Below are 25,194 nucleotides of genomic sequence, written 5' to 3'. Positions count from 1 at the left end.
CCCAACTACTACAGGTCTGCTAAGTGTATTTTCCTTTCTAAGACCGCTATAGAATTCTGAGCTGACCAGTCCTCTCAGCTACATCACGAGAAAGAAGGAGGGCGGAAAGGGTCGACACCATGATAGGATAGTGGCAACAACAACAAATACTGCCACAATGTATTGGAAAACATATCTATTCACGCCTAGAAGACTGAGAGCTTTGAAAACACTGTTACATCCCACATACTCATCTTCTGGACAGCCACATGCACATGTACAGTGATAGTGCTCAGAGACCGGGAGAAACTACCGCCGTAAACAGGACCCCATGACTGTACCTGTGGAAGCACATGTCAGCCAGAGAGAGGCCCACCGGCCATAGAGGACCCTCGCCCGAGAAGGGCCTGAGAGATTGGAGTTTGAATGCTATCAATACTTCAAGCACAAACACACGTCACGCTGACTCTTCTCAAATTTCCATTGAGTATACTCGCGACACACACAGTCCCGAAGACAACTCAATGCAAACTGGGCACTAGCCCACTATTCACCCACCCAGGGGGAGCCGCAAGCCAAATTGTCCAAAGCAGGAAGCTCTCTCGGACTCCCTGTACTGGTGTACAAAGGATGGGCAAGCCCCAGCCCAGAACAAAAGTGTCCGCTGAGATGATGTTTCTAGCCGTGACCAGCTTGCTAGCTCCTATGCTTTCTACGGCCATCTCCAGACTCGCAAGAATATTGGGAACCAGGCACTTATTTATCAGTGTAACTACAATTACATATTACGATTGCTGCTGCAGTCTGACACCGAGCAATGTACCGGTAATGTCTCCTCTTGACAGCTGTGGTTCTGGAACAAATCTCAATATCTCTAGAGCACATAATTTTCCACATAAAATCTCTCTCGTATCCTTACGGATATCAGTGTGCTGAATCTATACCTCCCTCATGATAGGACACACAGTCATTATCTCTGGACATGCCGGAACATAAGCCACAGTAACTTTTCACTGCAACATATAGACATTTAAGATAAGCAGCGCAGTTATCGTTTATATGTGTACAGCACCCAAAAAATTATGGTATGCCCACACTTACACCAGCTACATGTCTCGATTATCTTCAGTTACAGGAAGTTATCTGACGTTTAAGTTTTCCAGTCAGCACTTCCGGAAGTTGCCACATCCTGTCAAGACTCTCTCAAACAAGTGTTATAGGGCACAGACGTCCGGTAGTAAGTGATGATCAGCAACGCTGGCATGGACGAAAGAGTTGGAAAGACAACACTGATACTGATTGGCGTACTGTAATCAACATCGCTGTCGATAGTACAACATGGAAAACGAGGGGATACGCTTAGGGGTGCCAATGGGGGGACGTTCTGTGCATCAATCTCTTACAGTCGTATTTCCCGTCCTGTTTGTGAGCTACGGCAGGTCCAGTTGAACCTTTGCACTGATATACTGTGCAGCTGTTTATGAAATACGTATATCTATCACCCCTTACATTCAGATATATTCTTCAATGTGTTGAAATCACAATTCACCATGTAAAATGTATCCCTTCCTTATGATTAGATATACGTAATATTTTTTGTACGTGAATAATAGTTTCCAATGAAATGAATACACCTAGCTGCATACAGGCGTTGATATAAGTCAACGGGGACAGTTGAAAATGTGTGCCCCGACTGGGACTTGTACCCGGGATCTCCTGCTTACATGGCAGATGCCCTGTCCATCTGTACCACCAAGGTCACAGAGGATGGTGCGACTGCAAGGATTTATCTCTGGGACGCCTCCCGTGAGACTCACATTCGCAACTTATTGTCCCGCACTATATTCGTAGTGCCCCTGCCCATCATACTCATTATTCGCGGCTTTACTGGCGATTCCCGTAAGAGTTCTGGCACTGTTTGTGCATCTGCCCAGAAGAAGATGGTCAAATGGCTGGTGAGCCTAGTGATATCTGTTCTTTCGTACATGTCCGAAAATGGCTGGTGAGCGTTGTCCGAAAGAACAGATACCACTAGGCTCACCAGCCATTTGACCATCTTCTTCTGTGTGGATGCACAAACAGTGCCCGAACTCTTACGGGAATCACCAGTAAAGCCGCGAGTAATGAGTATACTGGGCAGGGGCACTACGAATATAGTGCGGGACAATAAGTGGCGAATGTGGGTCTCACAGGAGACGTCCCGGAGATAAGTCCCTGCAGTCGCACTATCCTCTGTGTCCTCGGTGGTTCAGATGGACAGAGCATCTGCCATATAAGCAGTAGACCCCGGGCTCGAATCCCTGTCGGGGCACACATTTTCAACTGTCCCCGTTGACTTATATCAACACCTGTATGCAGCTAGGGGTATTCATTTCATTGTGATTTCATTCTAACTTTAACAAACCTAACTAACCTAAGGACATCACACACACCCATGCCCGAGGCAGCATTCGAACCTGCGACCGTAGCGGTCGGGCGGTTCCAGACTGTAGCGCCTAGAACTGCTCGGCCAACCCGGCCGGCCGAAAGAACAGATACCATCTTCATATATATGATAATAGTTTCATTACGTCCCACAAATGTCTAGTGATATGTTGGAACATAAGCCACAGTACCTTTATGTTCAAGCCGCTGCATAACATTTCTGACTATCAGCTGTAGGTGTACAAAAAAATTATGATGCGTCCACAGTCGCACCAGCTGGGTGTCGTTTTCACACTAGCCGGTAGCAAAAAAGCCTCCCGCCATCAGATATTTGTCGACGAATAAAGGATGCAATTACAATTTAAAAAAGCCCTAGCATCTTTTTTTTATTTTATCGATTTCACCTCCCACGAAACCGTTTCGTAATTTCGATACTTGTAAATCTAGCCAACGCACGGTGGCCTCTTTTATATATTCAGACTGCCAAGTCTGTTTTTGTGTCAGTGCATTCCATGCATAGCTAACGTAAGCCTGCCTACCACCAGCCAGATCACACAAATTTTCCCTGACTAAGAAATCATTGCAAGTGCAATATATATAGTAGAGTACATCCATTCAGAATTAATTTTCAGGGGCCGAGCAGATAGGTGGAGAAACAGAAAAATTGTTCCGCATGGAGTCTAAGTTCCTGTTGCTAAGCACAGTACCTGTTCAACGCTTTGGAGCAGGAACAGGATCACTGCGAGACGGATCCGTTGTTGCAGCTGGTAAAATTGCGTTTGTTACGAAATAACAAAAGAGCCTGTTAGAGCGTCATACACAGATTTTGGCTCTTACACGTGCGAGAGGACATGACTTAATGATACAAACCTGTTTGGATCCTACTACATGTGTGTGTGGGAGCTGAATTTTCAAAAAGGAATACCATATTATGTAGAAACCCCCTATAGGCTTGAATGCAAAGAATGCTTTATTCCAAGCATACAACAGAATTCTGTTTGTACCCTTCAGCGCACCAGCTTTATGTAATGGAATAATCACTATCAGTCCATCGTTACTCAGTTATTCGACTTCAACTGTGTGCAGGATTTCTGTGAGTAAGGTAATGCCATAATTCTGATAGTGAATTTGAGGAGTGGTAGTGAGTGCATTTTGCAAAGTATGGTCATGCTTTAGTTATCACTATTAAAATGGGTTAGTGACTGCACAGCTCTGCCTGTTCAAGAACATAGTTGCAGCCATGCATAAGGAGAAATATTATAGAGCCCTTACTTCCTCAATATTTTACAACAATTAGCCTTGAGGGCTACGGATTCGCTGTGAAAAGAGAATGTTACTGCTTATAATGTGTTTGAGCGGGTGAAGAAACGAAATGTGCTTTTGGATATTTATATGAAACTGATCAAGGGTCATCGCCACATGTACGCTTTTGATTACTGCATGTATTACAGCATGCATCACCGAGGCCGCTCAAGAATATGAAGTGCGCTAAAACACGGAAGAGTGCAAAGTGCTTAGCACATTTCTACCGTGGAATTCACTGGAATGATCCTGCCATGCCTTATAAAGATATGGTGATGTCGCTTCGATTATCTGAACATAATCAGAAGAAGGGGAAGAAGAAGAAGAAGATCTCATGGATGTGTCGAATCTTCAAGTTTGCTGCTATTGAAGACCTGGAATTTATGGGTTCCCTGCTGCTCATCGACTCAGGAACAAGAAGATGTGTGAAAATAGTGTTACAGTGTCTGCTATTGAAAATGTAAAATTACTTTGAGAAAGAAATGAATCTTTTCCTCATAATATGTGTATGATTTCTCTTCACCCTGTTCCCCCTTTGATAGTATACAGTTTCGTGCAGATACTGTGGCTGTGGTTTTTGTCAAGCACAGGAGATATTATTTTAGATGCATTTGCCATATGTCATTGGAAGCAGACGCAGTCACATGCCTCCTGCTCCCATAACCCAATTCGCACTGCACAATAGGTGTAATTACATGCAACCATTCTATATATTTTGGTATTCTCGGTTTTAAACTTCACCTCCTTAACAGCACTCATCTTCGGAAAAACTAATGTCATTTCTGACCTGCACAGCCTCTATATATTTTGGTATTCTCGGTTTTAAACTTCACCCCCTTAACAGCACTCATCTTCAGAAAAACTGATGTCATTTCTGACCTGCATAGCCTTTATATATATAAAATACGATATGGGATAGGCTTTTTTCTAAATAACAGCTAAGACGTGTGGTAATGATTTTTTTTTCGTTTATTTAGTCCACACGAATATGATTCAATTCTTGAGATTACAATTCAGTTCTTGAAATTACAATATAGTTCGGAGGTACAATTTGACTCTGATATTCCAATACAGAGATGCTTTTAACTTCCCCACTACAACAATAATACTGGTCGAGAATATTTATTACAATTTTTCCCAGTAGCACTGGATGAGAATGTTTACAGCTTTTTAGAGATCTATGCTAAAAACTAATGTGGAGATACTTACACTGTAACTCAATTTCACAGCCCCAGTAGCATAAAAGCACTCCGTCTTCAGGCTACAAGTGGCCCATGGGGACCATCCGATCGCCGTGTCATCCTCAGCTGAGGATGGGGATAGGAGGGGCATGTGGTCAGCACACCGCTCTCTAGGTCATTATGATGGTTTTCTGTGACCGGAGCCGCTACTATTTGATCGAGTAGCTCCTCAATTGGCATCAAAAGGCTGAGTGCACCCCAAAAAATGGCAACAGCGCATGGCGGCCCGGATGATCACCCATCCAAGTGCTGGTCACGCCCAACAGCGCTTAACTTCGGTGATCTGACAGGAACCGGTGTATCCACTGTGGCAAGGCTGTTGCCCCCCCCCCCCCCCCCAGTAGCATAGGTTTTACAATAATTCTGATGGACTGTGAGCTATATAGATATACACACACTTAAAAACTTATCTGGCATGGGTGGCTAGCCACAGGTGAAAAAACTCAAAAACTATTCTGTTTAGAAGATGCACATGGTGCACGGATTTATTTTTACATGGTGCACATATGTTACATATGAATAAATAAATATAAAATATCTTTTTCTGTTTATGCTTTTCTAAATAATTTTTTTGTTTATGCTTTTTTCATACACATGGTGTGCATATATAAACATGTTCTTCTCTTTCCCTCCTATTTTTTCCCCACACATGGTCTGTGTGTGTAAATACAAATGTGCGTAGTACACATAAATATTTACATCACACACACTCACACATTCATACAAAATTACTTCCACTATGTTAAAGTGTCATACTACTACTGTGCGGAATCTCTCTCTCTCTCTCTCTCTCTCTCTCTCTCTCACACACACACACACACACACACACACACACACACACACACACACACGCACACACACATCCTCTCACTCCCTCTCACAGTCGCCCACCCTTTCTCTTGCCACGAGTGAGTAGTGTGAGTACGGGAGAGTTTCAATTCTGCCATCACAAATGACCCTTTTATCGTCATGAGGTGACAGGCCGATTTTAGACTGTAGCATAGTGTGCACCTCACGTCCTCTCGACAGTATACTAGTCTGCCATACCACATGTGGTGCCTGCAATGCAGTACTGCCAACACCGCCATACAGACACCGTAAATAGTCTTTAATAGAAAGGGCTCTCGATGCCATATGATATCCAGACATTCAGGGCATAATCATGCTCTGCATGGGTTATGGCATCGCCCATAAGGTTGCTGGAGATTGCAGCTATGTCAGGTAGGCTGGTTTCATTGAGTTTCGCCACACTATCCACATATTCATATGGGTAAACCCTCTTCCTAGTCACAAGTTGAAACTTTCCATCGTCGGAAAATGCAGCTCGAGTGATATGCATATCCTCCTGAGGTAGAGTTTCAACGAGTTTATGGAGTGGCGCCTGCATAAAAGGTAGCGTATCAAGGAAGAGGAGTGTAATTCTTGGCGTCATTCGATGGAGAATGAAATGTATTTCTTGACACTCTCAGGTAGGTCACTGACTTGATCTTTCTCAATGCCGAAATCAGCTAAGTGCTCAAGTAGAAGTGAGCGTCCTATCCGCTTAAATTATGGAAGATAACGGCTATGTACCTTGGTAGCTGGTACTTCAAATTGCGCGTATTGTGAGCTGCACCACAGAACTTCCCTTAAGGTGATAACGGTCCCTACGAGCTGTCTAACGGCAGCCCACAAATATGACATCAACTGCGTTGTTGTACAAATCTTCATTCTCCTTCGCTTTGGTCTTGGGAACGTTGTCGCTGTAAAGTTATCAACGTCCTATGAAAGTTTTTCGAGGTTAGTGAGCAGCCAAACCGCAGGATTATCCCCAGCATAAGATTTTTAGTGGTTAAGACTCGAATCATAGGATGATACAATTTGCTACGCTGCAGCATATGGTACGGATTTTTCTGTAAAGGTACTATATGAGATCGTGGGGTCACCTTTACAGTAGGTCACAGGAGAGAAGAGGCATTCAAAGTCGGCATACACCACAAATAGGCATCGCTCCTGGTGGTGAGCATTTTTAGACTTTATGGATTTGTCTTCCTCATTAAGCATAATAACACGTTACCAGGTCCATGGAAGCACAACCTACTAGGAGCGCCACTAATAAATTGTCTCATGAAAAAAAAATTCAGGCACCTTAAGCAAATATGCTTTACATGACAGTTGGTTGATAGTTGGGAGGAAATGAGTTGGGACATATCTTTGATCCAAACATAATGATAATTGTCCCCTTGAGATAAGAGTAGCATGTTTACATGCATCTCATGCTCACTGGCAGCTTTTGAGAAATGGAGGGGGCCGACGACAATATGCCTCTCCTGCTGATTTGGCTTGCTTTTCTTCTCCAGGCCATAAACATGAACCAATATTCCGGTATTCTGCACCTCAAATGTATGTATGCCCTGGATCTCGACAGGGAACTCGATACCATCAGAGTTACAACTCTTGACAATGCCAAGGTGTCTACCATATTCAGATGTGCACTAAGCATCTTTTGTGTAATTACTTTTGCAAACCAGGATCGACCAAGCAAAATAAGCCTGATCCTTTCTATTTTCAACATTGATGCATGCCCTTTTATCTGCTATATCTTTAGGTAGTTTGATACAGGTGGACGCTCCTTTTACCAGATCAAAGACATGTGCATAGATGTCCATGTGTAGTATTCGGCTGATTGCTTTAGCTGAACCTCTTACTTCCATCTTGGATAACCGGTCAAGTGTAGCACTCAAGGTGGATTTACGAAACATCTCGGCGATTGATCTGCTGTGCGTTATCACGCCATTTTCCCCCCAAAGATAATGAAGACTTGTCTCTTCACTACCAGAATCAACTTCGGGGAGGAGGGGAGGGGGGATGCGACAGTTCGACGCAGAGCAACACTTTGCTTTTAATGGCAGGATATCGTGGATCATTTACTACCTTGAGGAGCTCCTTTTCCAGGACAGGAAGGCACACCTTTAGAAAACCAATAGGGTAGCGATACCCTCCAGCCAGATTCTCGATCCTCGTGAACGAGATTCGCTCCTCAAACGTGTCTGCAATCACCGAGTATTCTAACTGCGATATGGTGTCACTGACCTGATGTCCTTCACTAAAAGGACGGGAGTGGGAACTGCAACTAGCCACAGGGTCATCTCTGTTACTAGTACTATAACTACAACAAGGTGATGCAGCTCCTTGCTGTGAGGTGTTGAGTGGTACGTGCTGTACCTCACGAGATCAATGAGGACGTGATAGCGGAGGAGCAGGAGGAGACGCTGCGGAATGGGGCCACTGGCTGCTGCAGGCCGGACTCATCAGCCTGGGGGAGGGTGCTCCACGGACGTCAGAGCGGTGTTGGGGTGGCGGCGGCGGAGCTGGCGGCGGTGACTAGCGGTGAAGCGTGCCGCACTGGATCCTGTCTCGATGTTGTAGGCTTCACCACCAGAGCCAAGGTGTATTGTGGGAATTTTTCCCCTGATGTAGCCCCTGTAGAATAACCAAAAAAAAGAGGCACAACGTTCTAGAAGTTGCTTGCTGCTGCAAGGAAAGAAAGAACACTGATTATTTGTAAGCGAGTCAGTATGTATTGTCTATTTCGCTCTGGCTCCTTGACGTCTCTCTCATCTCCTCACGACGACGATGGTCTCTCTCCATCTCCTCCACCCTCTGTAGCATTTCGCCCACACCTGAATTTGGCCCTGAACTTCGTCCAGCTCCCCTATATCGCCTACAACATAATGATCTAATGATAAAAACAGTCGGAAGCGATGGCCGAGCGGTTCTAGGCGCTTCAGTCCGGAACCGCGGGACTGCTACAGTCGCAGGTTCGAATCCTGCCTCGGGCATGGAAGTGTGTGATGTCCTTAGGTTAGTTAGGTTTAAGTAGTTCTAAGTTCTAGAGGACTGATGACCTCAGATGTTAAGTCCCATAGTGCTCGGAGCCATCTGAACCATTTGATAAAAACATATACACACAAAAACTAAGGGAAACAAATTTATTATTTTAGAATATACACTTGCATGAGGGCTGCGATGGCTCCTGCATATCTCCAGCACATACTCCTTCCTGTTACCTTCTTCATCTGCTAGGAAATCATCTATAACAACAAACAATACATATCATATTACATATACGATGAAACTGAATTGTATATACACAGTAATATTGAGATGAAGACAACTTAATGGATATATATATACTCAAACAATACAGAGTTCTCAGTGAAATGGACAAAGAAGTATTGATACTTGAAATCATTTACAACAACAGCAAAGTATTACATAAACGATTAAATTTTTTTAGAAATAAACTATATATACACAACATGTGCTGCAACAATACGAAATTCTTAGCAAAAAAGTAACATTTATCGATTTTGTCCCTCAAAATCATCTACAACAACCTCAGGCTCGTTAGTCTACTACTTACAATGATATTGCTGGTGGTGGTGCAGTTCCTGCCAATGCTGCTGCTGCTGCAGCTAATGCCACTGCTGTTGCTGTTGCTTCTTTTGCAGCTGCAGCCAGTGTTGTTGCTGTTGCTGCTGGATATATGTTGAAACAATAAGATATGTACTCAGTACGACATTCCTAGTGAAAAAAAAGTTACAGTCATCGATTCTGATCTCTCGAAATCATTTACAGACTACAAAAGCGGAATATATTCTTATAATGCTGTTGATGCTGCTACTGCTGATTCAGCAGCTGTTGCCACTAACTCTGTTGTTGCACCACAGCGTTCATAGCATCCACGCTTTGGTGTTGGGGCATATGAGCTGAAACAATAAAAAGAAATGTATTCAATGTTACGACATTCTTAGTGGAAGAGAAAAGTTACAGTTACCGATTTGAATCAGTACTTACCAGATAATTTCTCACCCTATACTAACTATCTGTGCCATTTGCCGCCATTGACACTACCGATGATGTTTGATGCAGCTGAACGCTTCATGTTGAACCTAAACTGGTAACACACACGCAGAAATGGAGCAAACTGGCGATTAACACACACAAGCGAGAGCAAGACGATCGACCCACACTACGGTGGTTAACGACAGAATGAGGACGACTGGGGATGGAGTGGCCTTTATATACCCTCTGCTCCCTCCGCCCACACTTCCCTCAGGGAGCCAATAGGAAGGCAGTATTCTACCCCACCAGCAGGTGACTGCTGGTCTGAGCGCACTGGACAAACTGGTGCCGGTCTGACCACGCTGGACAAGTCTGTGCCGGTCGGTAAGCATTGCCTGTGTCCTGCTCGTTGTGGGATTTTTGCTATTCGACAAAACCAAACATAAGATTAAATGTAGGTAACACTCGCCCACATTTCGCGATAACTCTATGTTCAGTTTTGTATGTATCTAGGGTTGCCACAATTTGTATATGACAAACCTGAACATTTCTCTCAAAATGACTAAAAATGGACGTAATTTTGTAAGGAGAAATCGGAGCAAAGCAGGTTACTTCCCTGAAGCTTAGAAAAGTGAAAGATTGGAGCAAATGCCGCTTTTAATTACGAACAGCTGCAGCTATACCAGAAAAATGGAAATCTGAAAGATACCTGTGTCTTTGTTTCATGGTGTCGGGCACTAACAATTATTTCGCAATTGCTGCTGATTTTATTACGCCCAGCGTCACACTTTTTGCAGCTTCAGAAACGTTAAACAGTTTGGAGCTTCACGTGAAAGTATAGTTCACTCATTTCGAAGCCAAGATTATGTTTAACGGTATGACAGCACATTGCTAATTTCGCTGCTGTTGCTAATTACCCCTGTTTGAATGAATGAATTTGAAACAAAGTAGCTGTCCATTTCTTTAAGTGCTTCCATAGTGGACGTGTGATTGGTGCTTTACGTCAGGGATATGATCCTTAATATCTGTTCTTCCTCCATCCGCAATAATATCATAACACGTACAAATTACACATTCTGCTTCATAGTCACGTCTCTCTCGTTTTGTGAAGAACCATTCACCTGAATATTTTTCTTGGAATGAGCACTTCATCTTCGGCGCTTTGAGTTCACTTCATGCAATCGAACACCTTATAAACAAATTAACAGCGATACGACTCAAAGAAACAGAAATCACGTTGCTATGAAGCTTAAACTAAAGTAACATACGGGACACTGATGGTGGTCCATCGCGCATTCGAGTCATAGTGCTTAAAGCGGAGCTCATACTTTGAAATGGTTTATCCCTTTTAAATACTTCAGGCAACAAATAAAACATATCACATAGTAATGGTACAAGTTCTGTAGGGAATATGTAGTAATCAATGGCTTTCGTGTAGCGACGACTCTTAATCAGTTTCATATAAATATCCGAGAGCACATTACACACATTTACTGATTTCAATCACTCAAACACGTTGTAAGCAGTAACATTCTCTTTTCACAGCGAATCCGTAGCTCTCATTGCTAATTTTCGTAACATACTGAGGAAGCAAGAGCAACAGAATATTTTTTCTAATGTGTGACTACAGCTCTGTTCTTGAACAGACTTGTGCAATCACTATCCCCCTTCAATAGCGATAAATAAAGCATGACCATACTTTGCAAAATACACTCACTACCACTCCTCAAATTCACTATCAGAATTCCGGCATTACCTTATTCACAGACATCCTGCACACACTTGAAGTTGAATGACGATGGATTCATAGTGATTATTCAGTTACATACAGCTGGTACGCTGAAAGGGACAAACACAAGTCCCTCGGAATAAAGCATTCTTTGAATTAAAGCCCATAGGAGGTTTCTACGTAACATGGCATTCCTTTTTGAAAATTCAGCTCCCGCACACACATGTTATAGGACCCAAACGCCCAAGTCCCTCGGAATAAAGCATTCTTTGAATTAAAGCCCATAGGAGGTTTCTACGTAACATGGCATTCCTTTTTGAAAATTCAGCTCCCGCACACACATGTTATAGGACCTAAACGGGTCTGTATCATTACGTCGCCGTTTCTCGCACTTGTAACAAACAAAATCGTTGTATGATGCGTTAACAAGCTCTCTTGTTTTTTGGTAAGAAACACAGTTTTGCTAGCTGTATGAACAGAGCAGTCATGCCGTGATCCTCTTCTTGCTCCAAGGTTTTTAACGGTGAAAGGTTTCGTGGAAGTAGTGAAATCGATGCAATAAAAAAAGACCCCAGGTCTTTTATAAATCGTAATTACATCCTTTATTCATCGACAAATATATGATGGGAGGAGGCTATTTTGCTACTGGCTAGTGTGAAAATGACACCCAACTGGTGCGAATGTGGACTTATCATACATTTTTTATATACCTATAACTGATAGTCAGAAATGTTATGCAGCTGCTTGAACATAAAGCTTTGTCGGAAGTAATGAAACAACTATTCATGTAAGAAAAAATTATACACGTCTAGTCACAAGGAAAGGATGCATTTGACGTTGTGGATTGTGATTTAAACACACTGAGGAATGTATCCGAACGTAAGGGGCTACATATTTAATCATAAACAGCAGCACAGAATAGCAGTGCAAGGGCTCAATCGGACCTGCTGTAGCGCACAAACAGGACGGTCAATACGACTGTAAAAGATTGATGCACAGAACGTCCCCCCATTGGCACCCCTAAGCGTATCCTCTCGTTTTCCTTGTTGTACTATCGACAGCGATGTTGATTACAGTACGCCAACCAAAATGAGTGTTGTCTTTCCAACCCTTTCGTCCGTGGGAGCGTTGCTGATCATCACTTACTACTGGACGTCTGTGCTCTATAACACTTGTTTGAGAGAGTCTTGACAGGATGTGGCACCTTCCGGAAGTGCTGACTGGAAAACTTAAAACGTCAGATAACTTCCTATAACTGAAGAGAATAGAGACATGTAGCTGGTGTGGTTGTGGGCATGCCATAATGTTTTGGGTGCTGTCCACATATAAACGATAACTGCACTGCTTATCTTAAATGTCTATATGTTGGAGTGTAAAGTTACTGTGGCTTATGTTCCGGCATGTCCAAAGATAATGACTGTGTGTCCTATCGTGAGGGGGGTATAGATTCAGTACGTTGATATCCGTAAGGATATGAGAGAGATTATATGTAGAAAATCATGTGCACTAGAGATATTGAGATTTGTTCCAGAACCACAGCCGTCAAGAGGAGACATTACCAGTACATTGCTCGGTGTCAGACTGCAGCAGCAATGGTAATATTTAATTGTAGTTACACTGCCTGGTTCCCAATATTCTTGCGAGTCTGGAGATGACTGTAGAAAGCATAGCAGCAAGCAGGCAGGTCACGGCTAGAAACAGCATCTCAGCGGACGCCTTTGTTCTGGGCTGGGGCTTGCCCATCCTTTGTACACCAGTAGAGAGAGTCTGAGAGAGCTTTCAGCTTAGGACAATTTGGCATGCGGCTCCCCCAGGATGGGTGTATAGTGAACTAATACCCAGTTTGCATTGAGTCGCCTCCAGAAACGCGTGTGTCGCGTGTATACTCCACAGAAATTTCAGAAGATTCAATATGATGAGAGTAGTAGAGCTACCTTTGTATGAGGACATTTTGTGCGGGTCGCCTACATCAGGAGCAGGTATGAACTCAGAGGCAAACCTATGGTTATACTTTGGTTGACAGGCACTTAACTTGTTGTTCTGATAAAAGGATCCTACCTTTTGACTGACAGGCACTTAACCTACTGTTCCCCCACCCTCTCCCTCTCCCCCTACCCCCTCCCCCCTCACAGCTACAGGTACACTTTGAGGTCTGAATTATTGGAATAGGCCCTGTCACTCTTATCAATTTGATTGACTACTTAATTAAATTGATCAATTAATTTACCTCTCCCCCTCTGGTAAACCCCCCTCCCCACCTGCCCTTCCTTCCTCCTGGTAATTGGAGGGAAAAAGACTCAGTTGATCGGTCATTTGGAGGGAAATCGATTGCAGTGTATGGAATATTGTTTTAGGGGATTCAACGCAGTGTATGGAATATATGGAAATTGGTAGATAGAAAGGATCTCATAACAGGAAATTCAAGGGTACATTGCTTGTTTATAAAAAATTCAGTTTGTGGGGATTGGATTTCTCTTGCTCATCATTCTCGGCTGTTTGGAAACATGTAGGTCTTGTAAGAAGTAATTACATGAGGCAAACATGTTGCATAACCTAATGTTCGGCACTGTACTCTGGGTGTCTTAGCCTAATGTTTGACCCTTTGTCCGCACATAACCTATTGTCCTGTTAAGTGGTTTTACATGTCACCCCCATTTCATTAAAGTATTGTACCGCATTTGATACCAAACTAAGTAATTAGTTACGTCCTCCCACTGTCTTCTGGTACACTTTTCGAATTTCACATGCTTTTGAACGCCATTTCTCGCGCATTTTGCTTTGTCACCCACCCCCTTAAACTATTGTACTGCGTTTTACATGAAAATTTTGCAAATTAACCTATTGTTCTGCACTTAACCTGCTGTTCTGCTCCCACTCATGCACACCTCCCCTTTTCTATAGTACCGCTAACACCACGTTGATGTGAAAAACTTATGCAAATTAATTAAATCGATATTCTTCATATAGGTAAGAAAATGGGTTCACTATACTTTCAACTACCTAGTTTCAACTACTCCTCAAGGTAATCCGACAACCCACTTTCCACAACCGAAATATATGCCCATGGATCATTTTATATAGGAAATGTCTTAGGATTTTTGGTAGGTTAGCGAATAAGACAGGTAAATATTCTCATACAGAATATTTATTAACTTTTTCATATGCATTTACACACAGAAAACAGCTCTTTCCTTATTTTAATTAGGTGTGGTTTTAATAATGTCCAATTCAACTTTTAACTTATAACTTAAATCTACATCTGAATCATCTATTTCTTTCTCCAACCAGTAATGTGACAAATACAGAGAAGGTATATTCTAGAATTCTAATACATATCTAATTTTCATCCTCTAAAATACTTGCTTTATGGCTTTAGGTATTACCTCTGATCCCTCCTGCTGATCATTCAGGGATTTTAATTTTTCTTCGTATCTCCTCCGTGACGCTATTGTTAAAGCGTTCCACGTCTTCCTATGTGAATGTCGGCAACCCTTCTGCTCCACATTCTTGCGGGATTTCTGTATAGAACTTTAAGTTTACAACTTTTTCAAACGAGTTTTCTATTAAATGTAGTTACTCCATCAGTTTTAAACTCGGCAAATGGCTGTTCTGTTGCTAGGTGGACAACATCCAGCTCGCCACACTTAGATAGAATACAACCATCCTCTATCAACCGATCCAAATGGGAATAGAGCTTAATAAAAACATTTTTCGTGTATCCCTTAATATATTAAACGTTCTCGATTCCACTGACTTCGGCCAGTACACCAACACGTGACCAGTTTCCATGGCTGTTTACTGCAAATGCCAGTATTTTGAACTCCCCTTCGTAGTCAGATTTTTCAATGCAGAATGTTTAAATCCGTACGTAACCCTGGCCTGCACACCGGCAATAGATTCTTCCTTTTCCAATTGCAGTTTATATTTGGCCTTTATAGCAGTTGTCTTCTCCATATACTCCAGTTTCTTTTTCTTTACTTCGAGGTCCTCCATTTTCAGTTTTCGTTTCCGTACTCTTAATACATTAACTGCACTCAAAGGAGTAATTTCTTTAATGAGGAATTGTTTAAGTATGTTCGATACATTGGTCCGTTTTCTTAAGACTTGGGGTATGACATTATTTGTAGAAAATAGTCACAATACGGCGGTATCTATATTGGACGGTATTGTGGAGAACATGGTTCTAGACTGAGAAAAATAAGTTTCTCCTGCTTTAACATAACACTTATGCGTAGTACCTATATTGACTTTGTTGGAGTCAGAGTTAAGAACCTCCACATAGTATACAGGTAGATAATTAAATCTGTATGCAGACAGAGCATAACGTATAAGCTTTTCTCAGTCCTGACAGTCCGGCAGACGTACTTGCACACCATTCATTTTTCGGGTGTTCTTATTACCCCAGCAGACAAACTGTAGAACGTTGTTTAATACCACACAGAAACTGTTCTGTAAATTATTAGCTAGCTGACACCAAATGGACGCAGTTGCTATAGAGTAAAGTGGAGCACATTGAAAATACTGCTTTTTGTCTAATACACTTAAAGAGCACTGCACTGGGTCGAACACACGATCCATTCTGTAGTTGTATATTGTAGTCTCCAGCCTGGCAATGCCATGCTCCTTAGCCAGAGAAGACGTGAGAGTTTCCCGTAGTCGCGTGTCTGGACACTTTATAAAATCTATAAGATGGTTACCGATAACTTTGTTTACTCCTGGACTTGTGATCTGACATATAAATTTGTTATATATCTTTACCTTCCAATTGGAGCTCATCCACGTTAAACAGTTTTATCGTTGTCCACAATAACATTGCTGCTTCCCTGATGCTCTCCTTCCCTGCAGAAGTCGTGTGTTGATATTAGGTAGTCGCACATCTCCATTTTATTAAAAATTCTGGCAAAGTCTTGCGTTATGTCTAAATCCAAAAGGTAATAATCGTCTACAAGTAGCTGCTGCAATATTCCAGGCAACTCTTCCAGTCAAACATCCAATTTAACGTCCGCTAATTCCACTTTATATGGTATAGCCACAGGATTTTTATATTTCTTCGAAATCGTTTCCAGTGCTTCCTTGCCGATTTTGTCCAATATTCCTCTTGCTGTCACACTGTCGCTTCCATGTAGGAGAAATGGTAGCTTCGCTTTGACACCATGTCTTGCGGTGACGAACTTGGAGAATTTACTTCGTAGATAATAGTTAAACGAGCCACACATCCCCTTCTTCAACATTACAGATCGTTCCTTCTCTAACTGCTCCTGACAGTCCCCTCTATCACGGATTTTAACTACCATAATGTTATCGCAAAAGGGTTCTGTAATAGAAGTAAGCACATTTCAATTCTTCCTGCTAAGGAGCTTACTATTTTCGGTGTAATTTATGTTGCCAGTGTCAGAAACAAGATTGTCCAGGTTCCCCAGTAGTAACCATAAACGAAAGCGTTCGTCAGTTCGTCTCGTCCTTCTCCCTAATAGCTGAGGCATGTTAAGCACTTTAAAGGAATCCATGTTGACACTTTCAACTACCACAGAAGACTATTCGGTTGTGGCTGTCATGAATCTTTTTATGCCCTAAATATACACGATGGCGGCACTTCTGGTCACGTGATCTTCACGTCATACATTCTAAATGCAAAATCGGTATGCTCATATGTCGTCCTGCAACAGAACAACGTTGAGATGGTACAGCCGAAGTCCGTGCGTGCATGGCGATGAGGGCAGCGCTGTGTCGTGTTGCACAACGGAAGGAAGGAAGATTAGGTTTTAATGGCCGATCGACGACTAGGACGCTAGAGACAGAACCTGTCTCACATTGGACAAGGATGGGGAAATACAACAGAAATGGCTTTTCAATAGAAATTTTCCAGAATTCTTCATAATTGTTTTATGGGAAATCACAGAAAACATACATTTTGAGGTCTATACAGAAATTTGAAGCCTGGTTCTCCCGAATGTCTAGTACACTAAGAACTGTACCACCTCGCTCGGTCTTGTCCAGCCAAGAGACGTATATGAACGAATTAGTTACCTCTGGGAATATGAGAAATGTAACGATAAGTAGACTATTTGATGGTCTAGTTTGTTCTCATCTGCGAACATAATTCTGTGCATTTGTAAATCGTTGAGTGATTTACTCTTTTGTGGTGGCACTCGACGTGCATGCTCGTGAGCTTTCCATCCTGTCCATGTTGGTTGGGATGCTAAGTGTAACTGATAACTCCCGTGAACTTATTAGTCTAGCTCCTCCAGCGGCACAAAATCATTGCAGATGTGCACTTTTTCATTATGTTTTATCAAACGCGGTTTAGAGACTTTATATTTTCTTCAGGTGAGGGAGATGGAAATTAGGATCCTCTGTCCATCTTTCTGTCACCAACCAATTCATCAGACACAGATCACTAATTTACTTTTTTAAAAACATTGGAGAAACTCTAGGACATGTACTTCTGGAAGCAAACGTAAGTGAATATGCCTTAGTAGAGTCAGAGAAATAACGACATAGAAAAATGTAAAATGGGAAAAAGTTCATCAGGAGAAGAAATCAGCTCCAAGAGAATATGTGTGCAGCCTATACTACTGTACCTCTTCGTTCTGTAAGTTAACCTATTTCCTTTCATCTCTCTCATAAAACTAAAACAAAACTCCGATGAACAGGCCATGGAGGGTCGAACTGTACCGACCAGCCGACGTATCATCCTCAGCCGAGAGGCGTCAGTGGATGTGGATATGGAGGGGAATGTGCTCAGCACACCACTCTCCCGGCCGTTGTCAGTTTTCGTGATTGGAGCCGCTACTTTTCACCAAGTAGCTGAGTGCATCCCGCTTTCCAACAGCGCTCGATAGACTCGGAAGGTGACCCATCCAAGTGCTAACCAAGCCCTACAGCACTTAACTTCGGTGATCTTCAGGGAACCAGTGTTACCATTGCGGCAGGGCCGTTGGCTTCTTCTCTCTCATACTGTCTCGAAATCCCTTATCTTCCTGGACTTGTTACATGTTCAGCAATATATTTAGGCAAGGGACAAAGCGGTTTAATAACAGCCTTACCTTGCTTCTGTAAAGATAATGCATAGACAAAAGCAAATAGCTAATATTAATTATCGTCAACGAAAGACTTTCCTCATTGCACATCCAGGATCTCGCGACTATAGCTGTCTTCACGAATTTCTGTTTGTAACCTGAGTTCTACCGTTGACAGAAAGAGATAATGATGTTTTCTGTAGTGTAGGTAAATTTTTATCATTTATTTCGAAGTACTAAAACTCTTTCGGCTTTTACTGATGTTCTCCTAGTTCGAGAATAACCTTCCCGCTGGGAGTAAACGTATAAGTGAAAAAACCGTTGACTAAACTTTACGTTCTACAAAAACGTACATTGAATAGCTAGTATCTCATCTCATATTGTCTCTACCAATGTCATAAGATTCTTTAAATACATCGCATTTTCGAACAGAACAACAACTAGTCATTTTTCAACGCTGCTCTCATTTCTTGACAAATTCTGTATTGTTTTCTACACTGAGAGGTGGCAGGAGCCCCCTCTCATATTTCTATCTTACTCTGAGTAATTCGATTTTCCTCTCTAATTGCATGCAGTGGAAAGTCGCTATTCCTTCACATGCGGACTTGCCACGCAGCATCTGTCATCACCCGAGTCGCCCGGTGACAGGCGAGTTCTGCTGAGCTTGGAAGGGTTAATCCAACAGGTGTGAGGGAGTCGAGTGGATGCTTTCCAGACGCCGACATTGTCATAAGAGCGGGAGCGACACGCCCAGAGGGGCCTGAAGGGGCGGCTGGGCTAGAGATACCGTTACTTCGCAGAAACTTAGTGAAAACACCTTCTGGCGGGCTACCAGCAAGGCGTAGAAATGACTTGTGTTCCCAGGCAGTCTTGGCGGGCAAATTCCCGCGTTTTCTGAAAAATCGTAACTGTGATTGGCTTGCTCAGGGCATAGCTCCGTGACGTAGCAAAATCGGCGCAGAAATTCGCGCCAAGAATCTCCATTGGTGGAATGGTAGTGCTTTGGCAATAGAGTGGAATTCTCTGCCAGTTTTTGAGTTGCTGATTGGAACGTTTAACCACGGCCACTGTCGTGGGGGCGGGAATGTTCTGTGTTCGGTTTGTATGGGTGCTCTTGAGAGGGTTGGCTCTCGCCTTTCGGTCGGAGTAGGTTACAAGACTGAACTCTCGTTGCTCTGGACAGCCTGCCTTCCGTTGGCTCTCTAATATACTTTTATTTAATTGTAACTGTTCGACGAAGTTGCTGAAGTTTCGACTTCAACATAACTTTCCGAGTACAGTTGGCAATTGAGGGTTCTGCGTACAAGCGACCTATGTTGTCTGTCTTGAGCAGTTTTGGCTAAAGTTGACTGTATTGGAGTTACTGTGTGACTTCGCTTGTTAAAATCAATCACTGTACCGTCGGTGATTGTGTGGCGAGCCTTCTTCATCTCCCTCAGAGGCGCATTTGTATTGCTAGGAAGTCTTCAGTCTGGAAGAACCAGACCAGGATAATTTGTTTCGGGCTATACTCGCGACATTATCATCACCATGACGGGATGTCGAAGCAACCAGCTATCGCCTCTAGTACGCCAGATCGTGTTCTTGCAGTTAAGAAGACAGCTTGGTAATGTATGTCCGCAGCACCGGCAGATTAGGGATTTTCCTGGGTGATAATCAGAGCTCAGCAGAGCGCGCCTGTTCGTCTTTTTCTAACGTTGTTCTGTCTTGGGTGTTCATTGTCTGAGTTCTCACCACTGTAGCAGCAATTAATGTTGGGTTGGCTGTGTGTTTCTCTTAAGATTTGAGTTGCAAAGAATTGGCTCCACATACCACTTCGTCATAAATGTCACAATCTAGTTTATGGACAACTTCACCTTCACAGCATTTATTTGAGTATCCAATTTGAGCCAATTTGATGTATTGTAAATGTTTTATGTGTTTTGTTGATTATTTTGAGTTTAGTCATAATAAATCATATTGTTACTTTGGACAGAACTTTCATTCAATTAATCGGTAGAGCATCACTTTCATTTCTCACTACATTAATGAAACTTTCAGTTATTTAACTTATTTATCAAATTAAATTATTGCAGGTGTCAAACTCTTTTCTACTCTGCTTGCAGGGTCTATTACAGTCAGTTCGCATTTCTTTTTAATCCATGTGCAACAGCAAAAGTCGGAGTTAGAATGGGGGGAGGGGGGGGGGGAGCTTAGAGCATCATTTACATATGAAGATTCTAGAAGAATTTAGTGTTAAATACACTGCTAGCCCCAGCACCTCACATAAAATGGCGACCCTTAGCCTCGGATCTTTCCTGTGAATCACTGATAAGCAAACAGTATTCTTAGTAGAAACATTCAAATTTTTTTAATGATTAATACCCAAGTTCTTTTTCTTGTAGTTCTGTGGTGATTAGCTGTAAGTAGCAGCGCATGACTACTGTTTTTGTTTTCAGTGTATGCACGTCACAACACTACTGGCCATTAAAATTGCTACACCAAGAAGAAATGCAGATGATAAACGGGTATTCATTGGACAAATATATTATATTAGAACTGACATGTGATTACATTTTCACGCAGTTTGGGTGCATAGATCCTGAGAAATCAGTACCCAGAATAACCACCTCTGGCCGTTATAACGGCCTTGATACGCCTGGGCATTGAGTCAAACAGAGCTAGGATGGCTTGTACAGGTACAGCTGCCCATGCAGCTTCAACACGATACCACAGTTCATCAAGAGTAGTGACTGGCGTATTGTGACTAGCCAGTTGCTCGGCCACCATTGACCAGACGTTTTCAATTGGTGAGAAATCTGGAGAATGTTCTGGCCAGGGCAGCAGTCGAACATTTTCTGTATCCTGAATGGCTACTGGCCATTAAAATTGCTACACCACGAAGATGACGTGCTAGAGACACGAAATTTAACCGATAGTAAGAAGATGCTGTGATATGCAAATGGTTAGCTTTTCAGAGCATTCACACAAAGTTGGCGCCGCTGGCGACACGTACAACGTGCTGACATTAGGAAAGTTTCCAACCGATTCCTCATAAACAAACAGCAGATGACCGGCGTTGCCTGGTAAAACGTTGTTGTGGTGCCTCGTGTAAGGAGGAGAAATCCGTACCATCATGTTTCCGACTTTGATAAAGGTCGGATTGTAGCCTATCGCGATTGCGGTTGATCGTATCGCGACATTGCTGCTCGCATTGGTCGAGATCCAATGACAGTTAGCAGAATATGGAATCGATGGGTTCAGGAGGGTAATACAGAACGCCGTGCTGGATCCCAACGGCCTCGTATCACTAGCAGTCGAGATGACAGGCATCTTATCCGCTTGGCTGTAACGGATCGTGCAGCCTAGTCTCGATCCCTGAGTCAACGGATGAGGACGTTTGCAAGACAACAACTATCTGCACGAACAGTTCGAAGACGTTTGCAGCAGCATGGACTATCAGTTCGGAGACCATGGCTGCGGTTACCCTTGACGCCGCATCACAGGCAGGAGCGCCTGCGATGGTATACTCAACGACGAACCTGGGTGCACGAATGCCAATGCGTCATTTTTTCGGACAAATCCAGGTTCTGTTTACAGCATCATGCTGGTCACATCCGTGTTTGGTGACATCGCGGTGAACGCACATTGGAAGCGTGTATTCGTCATCGCCATACTGGCGTATCACCCGTCGTAATGGTATGGGGTGCCATTGGTTACACGTCTCCTCTTGTTCGCACTGAAGGAACTTTGAACAGTGGACGTTACATTTCAGATGTGTTACGACCCGTGGCTCTACCCTTCATTCGATCCCTGCGAAACCCTACATTTCAGCAGGATAATGCACGACCACATGTTGCAGGTCCTGTACGGGCCTTTCTGTATACAGAAAAAGTTCGACTGCTGCCCTGGCCAGCACATTCTCCAGATCTCTCACCAACTGAAAACGTCTGGTCAATGGTGGCCGAGCAACTGGCTCGTCAGAATACGCCAGTCACTATTCTTGATGAACTGTGGTATCGTGTTGAAGCTGCATGGGCAGCTGTACCTGTTCACACCATCCAAGCTCTGTTTAACTCAATGCCCAGGTGTATCAAGGCCGTGGGGTGAATCTGGAGCGGCGCTCGTAGAGCTGCACAGCGCCGGCTAGAGGGCGCTGTTGTCGGTGTCGGTGTCGTAGTGCCAACCTTAGAACTTGTACCTACGCCGTGGCATCGTGGCTGTCGATACCACAATATCCTTCGTAAAATGTTGTTTATGCTTCTGTAAAGATTGGAGCACATGTAACTCAAAGTGCAGTTTTTTATTTATTCATGTTTGAAGAAGTTTGAATCTCTTTAAAAAAACTTTTCTTGATGTTCAAACATAATTCTTTCTGGCAATTTAGTCAGTAACACACTCTTCTGTTGTATTTCTTTAACATCAGCGTAATTGCAATGATCAAACTGTTTTTGTTTAAATCATTTCATTTATAACATGTGTGCATGATTAGTACATGCACTTAGTATGTATTTGGAAAATGTAACATTGTTCCTTAAATAAATGTTTTTAAAAAAAGGGATGGCGTAATAGTGGGACACCTAGGTTCGAATCCCGGTCTGGCATAAATTTTCAACTGCCCCATTGCTATAAATCAATGCCCACTGGCAGATAATGTCTTTAATTCCTTTGTGTCTTAAACTACATTGTTGTCTAAAGTCATTAAAAGGATGACCCTGTTGCTCATTTGCTGAAGTAACTCGTTCTCCATTCTCATTGCTAATGCGAGTGCTTACAAATTAGTTGCGACTCAGGTTACTCCTAGCATCCATCACAAATAACATCATTTGGAACATAAAGACCCCCTCTTTTACGAACTCATAATGGTTTCATGAGCCACGCCAAATCAGTGGAAGTTATATCTGATTGAAAGTCCGAAAGTATCAGTATTTGGGATTTTTTTTTACCTGCACATATTTACAAGCGAAATTTTCAGGAATTCCGAGATCTAAAACTGGTTGTCATTATGGCCTGGTGAACTGTTCATACATCCGTTTGCTGCTGTACCTGTATAAAGAAGTTTAGACGAATATCACCCTATACTAAAAGTGAAGGAGGGCACAATTCTTTTGCGATCTTCGTACTCTGCCCTACCAAAAACATCTACAAATCTTTTTTAGTGAGATTGGGATCTTCTTTTTTATGAGTACTCTTCACATTTTATGCCTCGGAACACAACTACAAACTCCGACATTATCGGTTCGTGGTCCTACGACAAAGGTTGACAAGGAAGACTAAGGACTTTATAAACCACTAGTAGCATCCGATAGTGCACCAGACGAAGGCTGCGACAAGTCAATGAGCACCTGGATAACACTTTCAGGAGGAAGATGAAAAGAAGGAGGGGTTGGCGGAATAACAGGAAAAAAGGACGGAGTACCTGCAGCACTCTTCTTTGCACATATTACACACGTATTAATGTGCATAGTAGGTATCCTACTGCAAATTGTATTTTGAAACCAACAGAAAGGATTAACAAGGCGTATGTGTGTGGCGGCGCGCACAAACAGTTGTGCTTCCTCTGCAGACAGAAACGGAACTGTCACAAAAGGTAAGCATAAGAAACATTCATTTCAAAATTAGAGTAGTTATTGACTTTATAACACTTATCACGAGTAACATGAGCATATGAGTACAGTAATGGAGTTCAGAAGTACACCATTATGAAAAAAAGAAAACAAGGGAAGCTCTGAAATGGGAGGAACATAGTCATGAATGAACACTAATAGAAGTTAAGTCTCCTCATGTGTTAACTTTATATGTTTGCATAAATCATTAAAGACGTCGAAATAAGATTTTCAGAAAGTGACTTTAAGCGGGGGGGGGGGGAATATTTTTCGGCATTTTCAGTGCTCGTAATTTTTTTTTTTTTTTTTTGGTCACAAACACCCAAATAACTATATTTTAACGGCATACGAGATCTCTTTAAAAGAAGTGCTTAGCGATATTACGCTTGTTAGAGTTCACGATGAAGCTTTCGCAAAATAAGACGGGGAATAAGCTTTATATTAAGGCCACTACTGCGCTGATTCCACTCATTTTCCGAATTTTTCGTTAGTGCAATTGGAACTCGGCTGTGCTGACACCTTTGCATTCGTATTTAGCACAGTGTCCTTCTTGTTTCGTAAATCATAACATGCGTCATCTCACACAAGCGTTTTCCACATAAAAAGAAGATATATTTCTCTTAAAAATTATATTTTCTTGAATATCTCTATAAATAATAATGTTACGAGCATTGCCTACACAACAAAATACTTGGACTCTGAACATTTTTTCTTGTCGAATCTTAGCTTCGGTTTCTTCAAATGACTCTGAGAACTATGGAACTTAACAGCTAAGGTCATCAGTCCCCTAGAACTTCGAACTACTTAATCCTATCTAACCTAAGGACATTACATCCATGCCCGAGGCAGGATTCGAACCTGCGACCGTAGCAGTCGCGCGGTTCCGGACTGTAGCGCCTAGGACCGCTCGGCCACCTCGGCCGGCTTTTGGTTTCTTACAGGGTTCCGGAAATCAGCTGGCCAGTCAAAATACACTGACGGAAAAAAATCGCAACATTAAGAAGGAGTTGTGCGACGTAAAGGAAAGTTGGTATGCATGTTCATACACATGAAAGATGGTGTCTATTCAGATTTCCCGTCAGTCGCAT

General features: G+C 42.6%; 1 pseudogene; it reads right to left on the bottom strand.

Annotated features, from left to right (window-relative positions):
• Nucleotides 1-5,152: 5,152 nt before the first annotated feature.
• LOC124723490 lies at nt 5,153-5,270 on the bottom strand (annotated as a pseudogene).
• Nucleotides 5,271-25,194: the final 19,924 nt, after the last annotated feature.

This window comes from Schistocerca piceifrons, chromosome X (genome assembly GCF_021461385.2).
Source record: "Schistocerca piceifrons isolate TAMUIC-IGC-003096 chromosome X, iqSchPice1.1, whole genome shotgun sequence".
Lineage (NCBI taxonomy): Eukaryota > Metazoa > Arthropoda > Insecta > Orthoptera > Acrididae > Schistocerca > Schistocerca piceifrons.
Note: the sequence above shows the minus strand (reverse complement) of the source record. Positions and strands in the feature narration are given on the sequence as shown.